Source organism: Otolemur garnettii, unplaced genomic scaffold (genome assembly GCF_000181295.1).
Source record: "Otolemur garnettii isolate 467f Iridium unplaced genomic scaffold, OtoGar3 scaffold00042, whole genome shotgun sequence".
Taxonomy (NCBI): domain Eukaryota; kingdom Metazoa; phylum Chordata; class Mammalia; order Primates; family Galagidae; genus Otolemur; species Otolemur garnettii.
This window is the reverse complement of record NW_003852437.1, coordinates 6,659,585-6,675,588: the sequence shown is the minus strand read 5'-3', so window position 1 is coordinate 6,675,588 and position 16,004 is coordinate 6,659,585. Positions and strand designations below refer to the sequence as shown.

At 32.9% G+C, this 16,004-nt stretch overlaps 1 protein-coding gene across 2 annotated transcripts in view; it reads left to right on the top strand.

Moving 5' to 3' along the window:
* The window catches only part of VTA1 (vesicle trafficking 1), a 69,300-nt gene that overhangs the window by 4,919 nt on the left and 48,377 nt on the right, over window positions 1–16,004 (top strand). The window lies entirely within an intron of this gene.

The window sequence follows — 16,004 nt, the reverse complement described above, 5'->3', positions numbered from 1 at the left end:
CTTTATGACAGTAAATAATATTAATTCAGATATTTAGCTCATAAGATGCTTTGCTAACAAAATTTTACTTTCTGTATTTAATAATTTTTGAAATATTATATAATATTTTTGTTTTGATCAATTATATAATAATTGTAGACTCAATTCTAGAAGAAAATTTTAACACCTAACACCTTCACAGGAAATTTTATAAAAATTTAAATTTCAGCTTTTATGTACTTTTAGTTGCAGAGAAGTATGATGGGATAATCAAGTAAAGAAGTTTGAACATGAAATACCTCCCTGTAAAATGAAATTCTGTGGGTTAAATATATGAAGATACAAATTACCAGAAAAAAGAACAGTGTATAATTTCTGACTTTTAAAAAAGAGCTTTTTGTATTTTAAATTAGATTGTGATAAATATAAAGTTGCTATGATATTCTAATTTAATTTAAAAGAGTGATATGATTTGTAATGTTAATATTTGAGATACTATAGAAATCACATTTTTTTATATTTCAACTTGCGTGAAAGGTATAAATGTCAACTGAAAAATGTTTTAAGGGCTACATTTCTATAATCTTAGAACAAATAAGAATTTTACAAATTCCAACCAGGAAGAATTTTTTTATGAGAAAAAAATGTAAGATTATTTTACCAAACTGTTTGTTGCATCATAAAAAACTTCATATCTCTTGTACCTCAGGGGCTTTATACACATGTGTGCTGCCTTCTGCCTGGAATCATCTTGCCAAAATTACTTTTCATGACCTGTATAGGATGGTCTAGAAATTATTCTTTTGCACAATCTTATCACATGGTTAACATTTATTTACCTTTCAGTCTTCTTGATTCTCCTAGAAGGCAGGGATTGATATCTTTCTTTTACATGGCACATAAGTGGGATTTATAAATTCTTAATAAATGCCTTCTCTCCAGATAGTATTAATATTCCACTAGAATGTAAACTCCCTAAGAGTAAGAAGTATGTTTCATGTTGGTAATTGTCAAATTTCTAACTCCTGAGACCATACCTAAGACATGGCAGATACCTGTACATTTTATCTGTTGATTAAATAAATTAACTATACAATAGTTTCTAGCTTTTTAACATGTTGTTAGTAATTAGGAAGGAAACATAATGGAAAGAATCCTAATACTATATATTTAGCACTTATTCCAGTGTTATGTTTATAATATTATAGAGTAAGGCATAGATCATGTCGTCATGGTATGCACTTTGTGACTCCTCTTTTCTAATACTTAGTATTTCCAAAAATTATTTATTTCTGGCCTTAATGGTAATTATTTAAAAATTTCATCATTTTAAAAAATTGTCTTAATATTGCTGATATAGTAATTGGTCTTTTGTTTTCTTTTTAAATTAGTAACAAATATTGAAATAATATATATCAAATTTTTTGGCTACCTGTGGAAGTGCTAACTAACTTGCTTATTTACTTCTTTGAATTTTTTACGTGGAAAGTATTATCAGAATAGTAAATTTCTTCATGCTTAAAACACCCTTCCATTTCTAGAAAGAATCCCATAAGTTTTTTAAATTAAACTTTTTATCTTGAGATAATTATACATCCACAGATAGTTGTAAGAAATAATACAGAAAGATCTTGTGTTCTCTTTATCCAGCATCCCCTAATGGTAATATCTTGCATATAATAACCAGAATAAATATTGACATTGATACAATCCAGCAATCTTATTCAGATAGTCCCAGTTTTACATGTATTTTGTGTGTATGTGTGTGCATTATGTTTAGGACTTTTTAGATTAAGGCATAGATTATGTTATGGTATGTACTTTGTGCCTTCTCCTTTCTAATACTTAATATTTCCAAAAATAATTTATTTCTGGCCTTACTGGGGATTATTTAAATATATATATATTTCTAAATAATATTGTCAAGTGTAAGTATCTGTACCCATCACCATACTCAAGACAGAGAACAGTTCATAAGAAGAATCCCTCTTATTGCCCTTTAATAACCACACCTACCTTCTTCTCCAGCCCCCATCTCCTGGTAACTGCTAACCCGTTCTCCATTTCTAAAATTTTATGATTTAAAAAATGTTACATAAATGAAATCATACATTGTATAAGCTCCTGAGGTTGGCTTTTTTCACTTGGCCTAATACCTTGGAGATTGATCCAAGTGTTGTTTTTTTGTTTTGTTTTATTTTTGTTCCATATTATTCCTTGGAATGTGTTTACATAATTTAACAATTTAACCACTGAAGGACATTTAGGTTGTTTCCAATTCATTGCAATTATGAATAAAGCTAATATATTCATATATAGTTTTTTGTGTGAACCTAATTTTCAATTCTCTGGGATAAACGCCCAAAAGTGCATGTGGTAATTGCATTTAGCATAAAGAGAAAGAAGCTGCCCAACTGCTCTCCAGAGTGGCTGTGCCCTACTCTGTTTTCTAGCCCACCTTCCCAAGGAATGTTACTGAGTTGGTTCAGGCTTTCTTTTAAAGTGGTATCATTTTGAGATTTTTCATAACACTGTTATGCTGGTTTCCTAAATATTATTGAGAAAATTGCTTCTTTTATGTCAAGTATGAGTTAAAGGCATCATATTTATCTCTTTTCTTTAGATGTTAAAAAAAAGGTAAAACAACTATATTTTTAGAAGTTCTAAAACTTCTCTATCTCTTTTCTTTAGATCTAAAAAAAAAGTAAAAACAGAACTCTATTTTTATAAACTTCTGTATTTTTAGAGGTTTAATTTACCATTAAAAGAATTTCTACTTAAGCCAACACTGATATTTATGGTAATTAAAAATTAACCTTTTCCTTCTTTCCTCATATCTCACAACCAGCCAGTCATCACTTTCATACCCACACCTTATATGTACCTCAACTATTGGCATAGCTTCTCAGCTGTTGCTTCAAACATGTAATCTCTGTTGCCTTTAAAAGGTCTGTTTCAAATGTTTACTGGAAAAACATGGAGCAAATGATGGAGTTGGCTGTGAAAATTCAGAAATTCTGTATGACAGAAATAGTACAAATTAATTTAACAGATACAACATTAGGAAAAAATATTCCCGGTAGACAAGAGATAAAGGGCCAATATCCCCAATACATAAAACATTCATACAAATACTTTTTTAAAAAAGTAAGATCTGTGAATTGACAGGTTCTTTAATTTGTCACCAATTTAATGAGTCTCTTTGTTTTCTGAAAGAAAACATGGAATACAGACAGCTACTGAAGGAGGAAATACTAATTGTTAACATTCAGTTTAATTAGTAACAAATGTAAATTAAAATGACAGAACAGTTCTTCACTGTAAAAGTATGACTTAATATAAATGAGTATGTGGTACAATCTCTGCCCACATATTTAAGTGAATTGGTGTGAAGTTTGGGAAAACATTTTGACAGAATGTGAAATTTCCGTAATTCAGTAATTTCAATTTTGGTAAACTTGTGTTTGGAAAGTAATCACAAATACAGTAAGAGCTTTATGCAAAATTTCCTGAATGATTAGTTACATATTTGTGATAAACTAAAAATAACCTAAATATATATCGTTATGAAAATGGTTAAGTAAATTATGTTATAGCCACAGGATGGAAAGCAATGTAATTGTTTAGAAATTACAAAGCATCATTTATAACCCGAGGAAAAGTTATATGGAAGTATAGGTTACAAAATTATATACACATGGATCCGTACGTGTATCCTGAAATATGTATCTTCAATGGCCCGTCATAATTTGAATTCTGTATCATCTTTTGGAGTCTTAGTCTGGATTTTGTTCTGTTTCTGGAACATTACTTAACTTTCTCTCCTCTCCAGACCTTCTAACATTATATTATTTCTGCCTAGATATCTCTTTCCCCCACACCCACTCTGTATTTGTCCTTAAAAAGATACTAGCTTGAATGTTGCTTTTTCCGGGACACCGCCTCTTAAACCCCCCAATTTAAAGATATTTTTTCTCTTTGTCCTTTTTGCCTAAGGTAACCAGATTTTAACACTGGTAAAGCGGGACACCATTGGGAGGAGGGGCGGGCCTGGGGGCGGGCCCGACAACAGCGCAAACTTTGATAAGCAGTTCTCGATAATCAGTTCTAAACAATTATTTGTTATTATTAAAGTTTAACATTATAAAATTAACAAAAATAATATAAAATTCATATCCTGGTAAAATAGCCACATGGCAGCCAAAAACTGTATATTCCCTTCCTGTTCTCCCGCGTTCCCTAGCTTGTCCTGCATTCTTTACAAAAATTGGGACTTTTCTAAAACACCGCTGGACAAATTGTTAAAAATCGGACGTGTGGTCACCTTATTTTTACCATGTGTATCTTTACCTTAATTGCTATATCATTTGCCTATCTTTCTCTTCTAAACCTTAAACTTAGGAAAGGTTTGCTTAGTTCTGGATGTTCCCGATTCTTTACAGTACCTGACAGTGGTAGGTTAGTAGAGAGATTTACATAATAAAGAGTAGGTGCTCCAAACATGTTTGTTTAACTGGCCTAAATTTTTAGGTAGTTAGGTCTCCAGAGAGAATTATGGCCATAGGCTTTAGACCTAATAAAGAAGCCAAGCAACTAACATCCATGTAGTTGCTAGCATTTGTTGACAATGCTTTCCTTCTAGACAGGATATTTGATTTGATCCTCACAGTCACTCTAGTCCTTCTGTTACTAAATGATAAAACCAGAACCTGAATGACAGATGTTGGGTGGGAAATGGTTGAAGGAAAAATTGATGGTGGAAGCAAGTAATAAGTGAACCAGTTACTGAGTGAGGGGAAAGGGACTCATTAAATTGGTGACAAATTAAAGGGGACAAAAAGCCAATGAATTAATAATCTGGGAGATTCCTAAATAGAGAATGGAAATGAAGAACAGACTTTGTTAACCATATAGATCTCACTGCTTTGTGTGTTTGTTCTTTAATAAAGCCAGAAAATATGAATCCCTACTAAAAGCAGGCACTGTCTGATAAATATTTTGATTTTGCCAGGTTTGATGCTATAGATAAAGCTAAATCCAGAAAGAGCCTTCCTTTTTAAGTTTGCTGTAAGTGGGTAAAGTTTCAAGTTTGTTTTTTGTTTTGTTTTGTTTTTAGGTTTCCTCTGGGGGGAACATTGTAAAATCAATAAACTTTTAATTAGAGTATATAAATGTTCTTGAGGGTCTTCATTTGTTTATATGATCATAGAAAATTAAATACAGTACAGCTCTGGAAGTTGTAAATAAACGTACTTATTTTATTTCTGAGATGTTAACAGGACATACAAGCAGAAAATTTTAATTTAGTCTAAATAAAGGCCAACTACTATTGTATTTCTTCATTGATATAGGTAAATAAGAAGGATATTAGTGTTGATAATCTGTTGCCTTTTGTTGTTGTTAATCAAAAAGAAATTGGATTTTTAAAAGTCAGACAAGCTTAGCTTAGTAAAGAGAAGAGGTTCTTCTCCTTTGCTGGTTTCTGACTATGATTAATTGTTATCTGTAGCCCTGTTGTTTAAGTACTTATTTTTTTTAATTGTGAGTTGACTCAGGATACTTTACTATAGCGATGACAGATTAATAATAAAAACATACCCAAACTTGGACCACTGGTGAACATGTATGCCAATCTGAATGTTACTTTATAAAAGTAGTCATTTTAATAGTTACTTTGGTTTTTTAAGTTATTTCATTTTGCAGCTCTTTAGAAAAAAAAACTATAAAATTGAAAGGACAAAGTCTGTGGAGTCAAATAACCCATTCTTAACTTTCACTTCTCTTTGGCACCTGTATAAATTTAAGCATCTCTGATAAGATTTGTTTTTTATGACATTTATGTTTGATTTTTAAAAGCAGATGCTGTCATAAGCTTGAGCAGCACAAGATTATATATAGGTTGTTTCAGTAACCGTGCTCCATAAGTTTTTGCTTTCACTCAAATTCTTCATTGGGCTGTGTTGACTTTTTTTATGTTTTCTTTAATTTTTCTGTGGCATGTTATGGTTTTTAGGTTTGGGGGGTTTTATTGTTGCTTTTTTACCCCCTTTTTTTAAAATCACAATTTAATGTTATTTCTCTTTAGAAACACTGTTAACATCTTAAGGATCAATTTTTTGTCATCAGGAGTACCCAGTGCAGTTCAGCCTTTTACAGGGGTCGCCAAATATCAGATGTTTACATTATGTTTCATAACAGTAGCAAAATTAAAGTTAAGAAGTAGCAACGAAAATAATTTTATGGTTGGGGGTCACCACAACATGACGAACTGTATTAAAGGGTCATGGCATTAGGAAGGGTGAGAAGCACTGTTCTAAATGGCAGTAGACCCCCCCCAACATTGTATTAACAAACACAAAATAAAAAATAAATAGTAACCCTTCATGCTTTTCTATAAGTGGCAGTATTATTGTTGCCACCCTTGAGAAACATTAGTCTAATTAATACATCATTATAGAAAAATTGAAATAGATAGGAAAGCATCAAGAAAGGAAGTAACACAGTTTCCCACTTATAATCACTGGTGATAACATTTTGCCACATTTCCACTTAGTTTTCATTCATGGGCATCATTTTATTAAAGTTATTAAAATTTAAAATTATGTAAGCATTCATGTTTGTCGTGACCTATCAGGCTCCTGTGGCCCTGGTCTCTCCAGGAAGGAACCAGGCAAGAGGTGGATTAGAAGTACAAGCTTGTGGAAGGTAGACTAGCCCTTACTTTGCGAGTAGCCCCGAGCAACCTCTGCACCAGCCTTTTATTGAAAGGGAATGATACAGGTGAGGGGAGTAATTAACAATGTAATTAACAATGACTACCTGCTGAGGGCACGGGCTCCTTCTCCATAAGGAGCTCCTGTGGACAAATCACCTGATAGTCCACCCCTCAGCTGTAAATCATCTTGCTTAGAGGTCGTCTGTCTCTTGGCGTCCTCTACACATGTTTATTACCTATTGTTCTATAACTTCATGTGTCACCTGTTCCCCTTAGGTATTAGTTTCTTTTAAGAAAAAAATAAGATAAATGATTGGAGCGGTGAGATTCTTATCAGATTAAGACTTTCTTAGTCTTTGATGATCACAAATTGATTAAACAGGGGTCATATGAAGAGAACAAATACAATAGCCTCCCCCCCACACCTTATTTAGGGTATCTTCTGTAACCTCCCCTAGATACCTGAAGCCATAGATGGAACCAAACCTTAGATGTGCTGTTTTTTCCTATACTTGTGTACCTGTGATAAAGTTTAATTTCTAAGTGAAGCAATATAAGAGATTAGTAACACTAGCTAACAGTAAAATGGAACAATTATAATAGTATCCTTCAGGAAAGGTTATGTGAATGTGGTCTTTTTAACTCTCTTTCTCTCTCAAAATGTCTTATTATACCATTCTCATTTCATCTTGTGATGAAGTAAGGGACAGAGAGGGATGGCGCAAGATTTTCTCACCGTTCAAAATAGCATACTATTTAAAACTTACAGATTGTTCATTTTTGGACATTTCTATTTAACGTTTTCATTGATTACAGGTGACTGAAAGTATGAAAAGCAAAAACCCCAGATAGGGAAGGACTACTATACTGGACTTTTTAATTCAGTAGTGCAGTATATTAAAATGTATCTTAAAAAGATAATGACAGTATAAAAAGTAGACACACCGATACTGTTTTTTATAATACATGAAATTGAAAATCTAAATGCCTATCAAGTCTGTTAGGGTTCATTAAAAAAATGTAACTGTGAAAGATTATGTAGGAAAGAAGAATACGTAAAATGACATGGTCCCATTTATGTAAAATTTGTAGTTATATAAGTTTATACAAAGAGAGGTTTCTTCTAGATGCATGGTACAATGACTGAAGCCAGACTGAGCTGAGTCAAATCCCAGTCTGTCACTTATTGGCTGCATGATCTTGGGCAATTTTATTTTGTGAGCTTCAGTTTTCTTTTTTGTCTTTACATGTGTTTATAGCAGTTTATAGTTTAAACAGTGAATAAAGTTTTTAGAGCTTAATTGCTCAAAAATGGAAACAATCTACAGGTCTTTTAACAAGTGAATAAATATTGACATGATAGAATACTGCTCAACAGTTAGAAAAACAAACTGCTGATACACACAGCACGAGTGAATCCAAAATTCATTATGAAAGTAAAGCCATGTTTGTATTTACTAAAAGAAGCCAATCACACAGGGTTAAATACTACATGTTTTCATTTATGTTATTCTGAAAAGACATAACTATCAGATGAAGAGCATCAGTGTTTGCCAGTGGTTTAGTTTAGGGGAGGGTTTGGCTACCAAGGGACAGCATGAGGGGATTTTTTGAATTTCAAGACATTTAAGGAGTACAAGTGTTTACTACATGAATGAATTGTATCATGCCAGAGTCAAGGCTTCCAGTACACATCACCAGAATCATGTATATTGTACTTAACAGGTAAATTGTTATCCTTCCCAGTCTTCTCCTTTCTTAGTTTTCAAGCCCATGACAGCTCTTTATGACCATTTAGCTCCCACTTATTAGAGCATGTGTTATTTGGTTTTCCATTCCTGAGATACTTCACTTAGGACAATGGTCACCAGTTCCATCTCAGTCACTGCAAAATGCAATCAATACTCCATTCCTTTTTTTGTCTAGGTAGTACTGTGGTATATATGTATATATATAAACCCCATTTTCTTTATCCCCTCTGTTCACAGGCACTTAGGTTGTTTCCTTATCTTTGCAGTTGTGAATTGTGCAATGATTATTTGGATCCAGGTGTCTTTTTTTTTTTTATTAAATGACTTATTTTCTTTTGGGTAGATTCCCAGTAGGGAGATGGTTGAATTGAATGGTCTAATTATGTTCTTCAAGTAGCCTCCATACTGCTTTCCATAGTGGTTGCACAAGTTTACATTCCCACAGTGTCTAAGCATTCCCTTTTCACCACAACCACACCAGCATCTATTGTTTTTTGACTTTTTAATAATAATAATTCTGAGAGTGGCAAGGTGATAATCTCATTGTGGTTTTAATTTGCATTTACTGGTAATTAGTGATGCTGAGCTTTTTTTCATACCTTTCTTAGTCTATCTTTTGAGAGAAATTTGTTCATGTCTCCTACTTTTTGATTTTGATTTTTTTTTCTTCCTGATTTGAGTTTTTTCTAGATTCTAGATATTAGCCCTTGTTGGGTATATACTTTTCAAAATTTTTTTCCCATTCTCCAAGTTGTCTGTTTACTCTGTTGACTATTTGCTTTGCTGTGTGGAAACATTTTAGTTTAATTAAGTCCGCTTCATTTTTCTTGTTGCTTTATTTGCTTTGGGGATCAAACTCATAAATTTTTTGCCTTGATAAGTGTTTTTCAGCCTTTTTTATCTCACAGCACATTTGAACTTCTTTTGAAAAGAATTAATGATCTTTAAAAATTTTAACAGCACACTTAAGATCCTCTCACAGCACCCTAGTATCCTGTGGCATAACAGGTGAAAATCACTGGCCTAGACCAATGTCTAGAAGAATTTTTCCTATATTTCTTTCTATACTTTTCTTGGTTTTAGGTCTTAGATTTAAATTTTTAATCTTTCTAGTTAACTTTTTTATATGGTAAGAGATAAGAATCCATTTTATTTTTCTGCGTGTGGCTTTCCCATTTATTGAATACGGCTTACTTTCCCCAGTGTATGTTTTGTCTGCTTTGTCAAAAATAACTTGGTCATAAATACATGGTTTAATTTCTGGATTCTCTACTCTCTTTGATTGGTCTTTGTATTTACCTTTAAACCAGTATCCATGCTGTTTAGTTACTATAACCTTATAGTATAATTTGAAGTCAGGTAATAGGATTCCTCTGGATTTGTTCTTTTTGCTTGTGATTGCTTTGGCTATTCAGGGTCATTTTGGGTTCCATATAAAGGAATAATCCTAAAGTTAGGATTAACCTTTAGGAATAATCCTAAAGTTTAGGATTATTTTTTTCTAGATCCAGAAGAAACAATGTTGGAATTCTGATGGGAATTGTGTTGAATCTATAAATCACTTTGGGCAGTACAGACATTTTAACAAATGTTACTTCCAATCTGTAAGCATAAGGTATTTTTCCATTTGTTTGTGTCATCTGTGATTTCTTTAGTAATGTTTTATAGTTCTCCTTACAGAGATCTTTCATCTCTTTGGTCAAGCATGTTCCTAAGTATATTATTTTGTTTTGACTCTCAGCTTGACTATTATTAGCATGTAGCCATGTTTTTGATTTATATACATTGATTTTGTAACTTGAAACTTTACTGAATTAATTTGTAAATTCTAGGAGCCCTTTGGTGGGGTTTTTAGAGGTTTCTGGGTCTAAGATCGTATCAGCAAACAGAGATCATTTGACTTCCTCTTTCCTGATTTGAATGCCTTTTATTTCTTTCTCTTGTCTTATTTGGCTGGAACTTCCAATATTAGTTCAAATAGAGATGGTGACAGTGGGCATCCTTGGTTCTGGTTCTTAGAGAAAAGGCTTTCAGCTTACCCCATTCAGTATGATGTTGGCTATGGGTTTGTCACATATGACTTTTACCTATTATTTTGAGATATGGTCCTTCCATGCCTAATTTATTGAAGGTTTTTAATCATAAAGGAATGCTGGATTTTATTGAATGCTTTTTTCTGCATCTATTGAGATGACCATTTGGTCTTTGTTTTTAATTTTGTTTATGTGGTAAATTATGTTTATTGCTTTGTATTTATTGAACCATACCTGCATCCCTAGGTGAATTCCAGTTGATAGTGTTGGATTGTTATTTTGATGGGTTGTTGTATTCAGTTTGTTAGCATTGTGTTGAAGATTTTTTCATCTGCATTGGTGAGAGACATTGGTCCATAGTTTTCTTTGTTTGTTGTGTCATTTCCTGGCTTTGGTATCTGGGTGATACTGCCTTCATAGAATAAGTTAGAGAGGATTTCTCCCTTTTTGATATTACAGAACAGTTTTGGTAGAATGAGTGTTAATTTTTCTTTGTAGGTCTGGTTAAATTTGGCTGTAAATTTGGGCCTTTTTTATTGTTGTTGGGTTAGTTTTTCTTAGTGGGTTGATCTCGTCTCATTATTGCTCTGTTCAGGATTTGTATTTCTTCCTGATTTAACTTGGCAGGTTGTGTGTTGCCAAGAATTTATTCATTTCCTCTAGATGTTCTGTTTTACGTGCATAGAGGTTTTCATAGTCATCATGGATGATATTTTGTATTTCTGTGGTATCAGTTGTAATGTTTCTTTTTTCACTTCTAATGGAGCTTATTTGAGTCACTTTTCTTCTCTTCTGGTTAATCTAGCTAGATGCCTACAGGTATTGTTTATCTTTTCAATGAATCAGGTTTTTTCATTGGTTGTTGCTTTTTGGTTTCCATTTCATTTAGTTCTCCTCTGAGCTTCATTTCTTTTCTTCTAGCTTTGGGTTTGGCGTATTCTTTTTCTAGTTCCTTGAGGTGTGATATGAAGTTGTTAATTTGTGATCTGTCTTTTTGATGCAAGCATGTAAGGCTATGAACTTCCATCTTAACACTGCTTTTTCTAGTCTATAGATTTTTGATGCTTGTGTCATGTATGTCATTCTATTTGAAAAATGTTTTGGTTTCTGTCTTAATTTTGTTAAATTGACCCAATGATTACTGAACAGCATGTTATTTAATTTCCATGACTTTGTATAGATTTGAGAATTCCTCTTAATATTGACTACCAGTAGTTTTCCCTTGTGATCTGAAAAGACACAGAATAATTTCAGTTTTTCTAATTTGCTGAGATTTGATTGGTGGGCTAACATATCTATCTTGGAAAATGCAGTGATGAAAAGAATATCAGGTTTATTTGTTCTGTAGTCCTGTTTAAAATTCAGTCTTTCTTTATTGATCTGCTACCTCAGTGATTTGTCTCAGTCTGTCAGTGGAGGGTCGAAGTTCTCAGCTATTATGTTGCTATTTATTTCTTTGCTTAGATATAGAATATATTTTATGAATGTGGGAATTCTTATGTTGGGTACATATATATTTAGGATTGCTTTATCTTCTTGATGAATTCCACACTTTATCATTGCATAATAACTATCTTTGTCTTTTTTTACCATTGTTAATGTAGTCTTTTTTATATCTAATAAGAGCATAGATATTCCTTGCTTTTGGTTTCTATTTATGTGGAATATTTATTTCCATCCCTTTACTTTGAGTCTGTGAGCATCCTTGCAAGTTAAATGTGTTTCTTGTATACTTGGGGTGTATTTTTTCATCCGTTCAACCAGTTTGTATCTTTCAAATGTAGCATTAAGAGCCTTCATGTTCAGTGTTAGTTTTGATATGTGAGATGCTGTTCTGTTCATGTTGAATGATAACCTAATTGCTTGGTTTTCTCTCTTGGGTTACCTGTTTTATAAGAGTGGTAAGCTTTTACTTTTGGGTGTTTTACACTGGTGGGGTCTTCATTGCTCTTTTCCATGTATAAAGTACTATAGGCTGGGACTAGTGGTAACAAATTACCCTAGTGTTTGATTGTCTGGGAAAGATTATTTCTCCTTTTGCAAAACTTATTTTTGTGGCATATAAAATACTTTGCTGGCATTTATTACTTCAGTTCAGTGGGATCTCATTGACAGCATCTTGTTGGCTCTTTTTTATCCAGTATGATAGCCTCTGTCTTTTAATCAAAGTATTTAAACCATTTATATTTAATGTACTTGTAATATTCATGTGTTTAGGATTAGGTCTGTTGTCTTGCTATTGGTTTTCTATTTGTGTTATCTGTTTTGTTTTCTTTTTCTGACTTTTTGATAATTGTAAGTTTTTTTTAAAGTCTTTTTTAACTCTACTATGGGCTTATTTTAACTTTTTTAGTGATTGCTTTAGTGCTTACATAATTTAACATAGTCCACTGCCTCATCAATATACCACCTAATGCTAACATATAAGGTAAGAACTTTTTTCCCTCCTGTCCTTTGACTACAGTTGTCATATATTGTACTTACATATATGCATAAATTCTATAATGTGTTTTTTTAAACAAGTCCATTCTATTTTAAAGAAATTTATAAAATGAGAAAATAACCTTTTTTATTTTTACTAATTTCAGTGCTATTCCTTCTTTTATGTGGATTCAAGTTTTAAATCTGGTATCATTTTCTTTCCCCTGGAAGAGCTTTATCATTTTTTTATCAGACTTGCTGCTAATGAATTATTTCAGCTTCTATTGTTTAAAAATAAGCATTTATTTTATACTTGAATGCTATTTTGCTGGATAAAGAATTTTAATTTGTCAGTTTTGTCTTTTAGCACTTTCTTTTGCCACCCTCTCCCCCCATTTTTGGGGAATCTAATCTCACCTGTGTATTAGAATACTTGATATGTTCCCATATCTCAAGAGAGATTTGGGTTTCATTTTTAGTTTTTATTTTTTCTTCTTCTTCTTTTTTTATTTTTTTTATCCCATAGTCCTCTTTCTCTTCTTTTATTTGAGTAGCTTATATTGCTTTGTCCTGGAATCTTTTCTTTCTTGGTGTCTATACTGTCAATCCTATCCAGTGAATTGGGGGGGGGGGGTTGGTGGGGTTTTTTTGTTTTTGTTTTGGCCTTTCATAATAATTTCCTAGTATCTTAATGTCATTATCTCCTATTTCCATTATTTTTTCATTGTTTGATATGCTTGTATGTTGGCTTATATTTTTTCTTGTTATGGGTCACATATTCCTGTCAGGTGGGATCTTTGAATAAGAGCATCAGTCATCTAGTATTTTTATTTTAGATATCAGGGAGGAGAAAGTTGGTAAGCTCTTTACCCTGTTGTAATGCTTTTTAAGGAGACTTTCCAGAAGTCTCTCCCAACAATTTCTGGTTACATATCAAGTCTTAGCTACATAGCCATATTTTGCTTTGAAGGATACTGGGACATGTACTCTTTTGTCTAGATACATTACAATCCCTTGATAATTTAAGAATGAACTTGCTAATCCTAATGAGGAGTATGAGAGTTTTTTTTTTTTTATTGTTTGGGATGCATTAAGGGTACAAACAATTAGCTTACACTGATTGTGGTTGTTAGGTAAAGTCCCTCAAGAATTTGTTTTAAAATGCCACTTCTCAAAAGGACCGTAAATACAAACATAAGTGATTTCTTCATGTGACATCAAGTTTTAGTGAAGGCAATGTAGGAGAAGGAATTGAGAAGACGTATGGAGGATATTGATACTGAAGCAGTAGTTTAGGCAGTTTTGGTGCAAGGCATAGGAGTATGGGGAAGAGGCATGAGCTGGGTTGGGACAAAAAAATAGAGCCTACTTGAGGGGAGTGAGATGCAGTAGAGCAGGAATCATTGGCCTTTTGATTACCCATCCATATGAGCTAACAGAAAACACTGAAACAGTGTTTTTAGCCTTTTTTAAAGTTCTACAGCACCCTTAAATTATGTTGATCAAAATAAAAAGTAAAAATAAGAATATGCTTACTGTGCTTTGAACTTCTTTCTAAAATATTTTAATTAATCATTTTTAAAAATTTTCACGGTACACCTAAGATTCTCTGACAGCATACCAGTTGAAAATTACTACATTGAAAACAGATCGTAATATATTATGTAAATTATTTACAAATTATATTTACATGTTGATTTGCTAATACTATATGTACTGTAAGATTTATAAAAGGAGAAATTTTTAAAATATGAATAGACTCTAATGTTTTCTTTTCACACTTGAGTCAGGGTTTTTTGCTGATCTTTGGGGCCACATGGGTCTCAAAGACCTCCATTTCTGTCTAGCTCAGGGTCTTGGCTCTCTAAGGGGACATAAAAGCAGGCTGGCATGGAAATGATACATATTAGAAGCCTTCCTCTTAAAAATAAGAGTAAAGGGACTTAACATTCTTCCAGAAATTTTGAGAATACAGTAAAACATCATAAGATTGAATTTGGACAAAGAAAAAGCATGTTATCATTTATATAGATATTGTCCTATGAGGAGGTAACCCTTGATCTGAGATCTTAGCAAAGTCAGATAGCCAAGAAATATAAAAAAGTAAAAATGTATTAAAGAACCGCAGATGATTAGAGAAAGGATTATTTATTAAGTGATTTTGAAACAGGTGCCAATAACTTACGGGGAAACAGAAGTAGATTATAGAGTAAAATTCGAAAAAATAAATCATAAGGAAAAGTAGAAAAATAACTGATTATCAATGTCAAGTTTCTAGAGATAAAAGATATTTCTGAGCTTAGAATTGGGTGGGGAGAGTCACAAATGTTATTATGGTTTTAAGTACATAAATATTTTAAGCCTTTGTATTTTAAAACAACATTGAAGGGGCGGCCCCTGTGGCTCAGTGAATAGGACACCGGCCCCATATACTGAGGGTGGTAGGTTCAAACCCAGCACCAGCCAAACTGCAACAAAAATATAGCTGGGCATTGTGGCAGGCATCTGTAGTTCCAGGTACTTGGGAGGCTGAGGCTAGAGAATCACCTAAGCCCAGGAGCTGGAGATTGCTGTGAGCTGTGTGACACCACAGCACTCTACCGAGGCAACAAAGTGAGACTGTCTCTACGGAAAAAAAAAAAAAAAAAAAAAAGAAAAGAAAAACATTGAAAAAATTAAAGGATTAGGCATAATATCTGTAATCAGCCTATTATTAAGAGCTCAAGTGACATATTTGAAACAAAAACCTTCAAAGAAAAAATCTGACAACTCAACAGAAAGGAAGTGATTAGGGAATTAGTTTTAAGAAAAAAGGAGCTAAGAGTAATTCAAATGCAAGTGTTGAAAAAGGGAGTGCATTCAACCATGTGTAGTCAGCTGAACATGGCAGCTTACAGCTCATTCTCAGAAAGATTGCTTGAGGCCAACTGTTCAAGACCAACCTGGGGAACATAGCAAGACCCTGTCTCTATAAAAAAAAAAAAAAAAAATTAAAAATTAGCCAGGCATGGGTGATGCACACCTCTAGTCCTAGCTACTTAGGAGGCTGAAGTGGATGATCACTTGAGCCCAGGAATTGGAGTATGCAGTGAGCTGTTATCATAC